The 4,101-nt window shown below is 41.8% G+C and overlaps 1 long non-coding RNA gene across 1 annotated transcript; it reads right to left on the reverse strand.

Moving 5' to 3' along the window:
• Positions 1 to 363: 363 nt before the first annotated feature.
• On the reverse strand, positions 364 to 3,796 carry LOC127532667 (uncharacterized). Its single transcript, XR_007940241.1, has 2 exons — positions 1,065 to 3,796; positions 364 to 979 (listed from the first exon to the last, which is right to left on the reverse strand). It is a non-coding gene; the product is annotated as an uncharacterized LOC127532667 (long non-coding RNA).
• Between the last annotated feature and the right edge of the window lie 305 nt (positions 3,797 to 4,101).

The following is a 4,101-nucleotide window of genomic DNA, read 5'->3' on the forward strand; positions in this document are numbered from 1 at the left end:
TGTTGCACATTCTCATCCTTTTTAACAGAGCATGGCTGGACAGCAGCAGGATGGTTCCTCAGCTTCCACTGCACAGACTGACACAGTGAGATGGATGTTCAGGAAACACCAGAGCTTCATTCTGTGGAATTCATGTGCAACTGTAGAATTGAATGTCCTCTATGTATTCCCAGTTATCAGTAAAACAGATTTACAAACTGCATTTGCTGAGAAGAATCCAAAAAACAGATTAGGAGAGCAGATCTGGAAATAGAAATACTGGAGCACAAGTTAGAGGTGGTGATGGTCACAGGTGAATTATGTTAACTACTGGAACATGAACTGAACCATCTTTTATTTGTAGGAAATAAAGAAGAGCAAATGAAATGTGTATCATGTCTTTATTTGCTGTGGTGGTGATGATGGTGACTTAAACTCTAAAGTGATTATTGCATACGGTGTCTCTGACTGCTCTGCTGTCCTGGATAGCTGCAGGTGGATGGGCTCATCATCTGGGTCTTCAGTTTGTAGGGCAGGGTGTTGCTCTCCTCTAATAGTGGTAATATTATGAAGAACAACACATGCCACAGTAATATCACAGGCCCTCTCAGGGGTCACCCTGAGGAGACGTAGGCTCTGGAAACGGGCTTTCAGCAGGCCTATGGTCATCTCCACCCGGGCTCTGGTCCTGCAGTGAGTCCGGTTGAAGTTCTGTTGGGGGCCTGGTTCAGGGTCAGGGTATGAGGTCATCAGCCTGGGTTGTCATGGTAACCCCTGTCACCCAGCAGAAGGCCATCAAACTCTCCTGTAATGTATAGTGGATACATCAGAGCATATTAAAGGAGGGAGACAAGAGAATTCTATTGTGAAAATCTTTATGCTGCTGACCACGCTGCAGTCTGTTGCTCAGGTTAGACTCTCCATAAATCCTGGAGTCATGAACAGACCCAGACCACGTGGCCTCCACATTAGAAATGATGTATGCAGCATCACATCTGATCTGGACAGTGCAGAGAATGACAGATGTAGAACTATGATGCAGTCTTTAACATTTAGAAACAGTAGTCAGTCTACCTGTAGCCTACCTGCACATTTATGCTGTGAATGGACTTCCTGTTCATGATGTGAGGGAGCTGTGATGGGGATGTGTGTGGATCTATGCAGCCAATCACACTGGGAAATCCTAAAAGAAATTAAAATGACTAATCCCAGTCTGAGGCTGCAGCACAATGTCATTAACAGAATATGATTTAAAATGAATTTAACAGATCTCTACATCATTCACCTGTAATCCTGTGGATCCTCCTTGATGCTCTGACAGGTTTATGTCCACAATGATGGTAAAAGTCGTTTCAGAGCCAGGAAAACTTTTCTGACTGTCCTCCATACAGTTGCCTTACTCTGCATCTCTGACATCATATAAAAACTTTCATTTGCAAAGAACCGCAGCGCAACACACAATATCTGCTGGATGTGAGAGCATGACTGGTTGGTAATGTAAATGTAAGGACGGATTAGGTTGTTTATGCAGATTATGGACTTGAAACGATTATGAAACGGTACCGCTCAAACCGATAACTGTCCGGAAATGCGAGAACATTGATGCTCGGTCTGATAACAATCTACCGACGAATATTTAATTATCTGTGCAGTAATGCTGCTCCTTTATCCACTGGATCGTTAATAAAAGCTGTTCTACGCCAAAACTCGCTCGCTTACTGACTGAATGAATGAGGAAATGAAACAGCGTGTGGCTGAAAGAGGGCGGAGACGGAGAGAAACTGGAGGTTTTCTCAGATAAACCTGCTGGTGACCAGGTTAGAGTCATAGAGTCTGTTACTGCGGTAACTGACCGAGAGTTGAAGTTACCCCTCTTTGTGAAACAGGCTAGAGTTACCCCTCTGTCTCAGGGTTAAGTTACCTCGCTTTGTGAAACAGAAAACTCTGAGTTTCCCTCATTTCAGGGTTAAGAAACTCAGAGTTTTCAGTGAACCTGCTTCATGAAACAGGCCCCAGGACTCCACCATTACAACGTACTCAGTGGGACTGTTGGTCTGATCCAAGAAGAAAACAAAGTCTTCAAACATGTTTCTGATTATATTAACAGTTTATATTAATGGTTGACATTAGCAGTTGTTCTGGATGTCGTTGAGCTTCTGTGTGCTGACAAGTTATGGAGACGTGAGTCCATGAGGTCCATGTGACTGCATCAGTTAGTCCTGGGAGAAAAAACATCAAAATAAAAGAAGTGGGAAATGTCACATTTCTACTTTCAGTCAGACACACACACACACACACACATAGAGAGAGAGAGAGAGACAAACAGACACACACACACACACAAGGAAAAAGAAAGGCACCACTGCTCTTTTAACACATTTTTTGTTACTTATTTCTGATGGAATATTACACGTGCACATCAACCATTTACTGTCCCTGATATTCAGACCCAGTTCATCAATGCTTTAGTTTAGTTTATTTAAAAGGACAATGTGCAGTAACACTAAAAATAAGCCTGCACCAGATTTAGCACAGAGCTCATTTCCATCTGCAGTCCTTTGCACAATAAACATACATAAAAATATAGCAGTCATAAAGATGGCATACAATATAGAATACAATACAAACATTAAAAACACATAAAATTCATAGAAAACAAAAATACAGAATAGTCAAAGTGTAGATAATAACATGTAACAGCTTCACTACTACTGTCTGCTCCATAGTTAGTGAGTGCTAAACTGATGCTCTAAAGCCAGTTTTTGACCATCATCGTTCTTCAGATTGTCAGGGAGCTTGTTCCATTCATTAGCAGCTTTAACAGAAGAGGCAGACGTTCTATGAGGAACACTGCAGTCTCCTGTGATACAGAACGCTGAGGACAGTTCCAGTAACAATACCAGGACCAAACAATGAAGCAGCACAGTAAACACAAACAGATATTTGATTCCATTGTCAGTAACTAACATGATCCATTCACCTCATGGACACTCGTTATCCGTCTCCTCATGGACCCGTCACAGAGATCTGACAGCTGATCCACTCGGTGCTGTGCAGCAGTGACATGTGGTCCACCAGGTCTGGGACGGTCATGGAGGATCCAGTGGTGTGGAAACGCTCAGCAGTAGAGTGATGGAGTCCAAACAGGCTGCAGCCCTGTGCTCCTTCAGCTGATGGCACTGTGAACAAATGTGCTTTTTTCCATTTTGGAGTCTTTTTATAGGGAATGGTTGTTCACAGTTGAGGACAGGTCCATTTCTGAGTTTGACCCACACATAGGTGATTAATACAAAAATACAGTTTATTGCTCATCAGAATCCATCAACCAGAACCAGGAAACAGTCACTGCAGTTTGGCTCAGAATAGAACTAAACTCATTGGAGTCTGTCATGTTTCACTGGCTGTAATGTTTTTGAGAAACTGAGAAAATGAAAATGGTGCGTTTCCTTTTTCCTTGAGTGTATATATGTATATATTATTTCTATCAGGGACTCCCACTGTTGACACTGTTCCTGGTCTTTGCTGTTGTCAGATCACCCCGCTGGGAATGAGCAAAAAGAATAGATGATGTTCCATACGTTGTATAAAGTGGATGAGGACAATAATGTGCATAAACATTCATGAACTAACCCTAACCTTCTCCTTTGTTTTAGTTATTTCTGTCACTTTGCTGAGAGCTGTGTGCGTCTGGAACATGAGAACAGTATTCTAATGTTAGATCATTTCAGAATGTGAGTTTTGTTAGAATCTTCAATCACCTTAAGAACTACAATTAAATATATTTTATCTTGTCAGAACTTTTTTCTATTACTGTGAGTTGAACTGTGGTGTCACTCAAAAGGATGGAAAGAAATTAAAATAACATCACATTACGTACAAAACCACCTCACAGGACTGTTCAGTGAGCAAAATGCATTATTATAGTTATACGATCTCACTGTAAAACATTCCTAACATCAGGAACAAATGCAGAGAAAACATTATGTGGTCAGAGCGGTGGACACCATCCTCCACTCCTGTAGATCAGTCCACAGTTCAGCCATGACTTCCTGTACGCTGATAGTCCTAAAACACAGTCCAACCAAAGGTTATGGTTGGTACTGGAATGTCCTTTGACATCAG

The sequence above is a fragment of the Acanthochromis polyacanthus genome, chromosome 24 (genome assembly GCF_021347895.1).
Source record: "Acanthochromis polyacanthus isolate Apoly-LR-REF ecotype Palm Island chromosome 24, KAUST_Apoly_ChrSc, whole genome shotgun sequence".
In the NCBI taxonomy this organism is placed as follows: domain Eukaryota; kingdom Metazoa; phylum Chordata; class Actinopteri; family Pomacentridae; genus Acanthochromis; species Acanthochromis polyacanthus.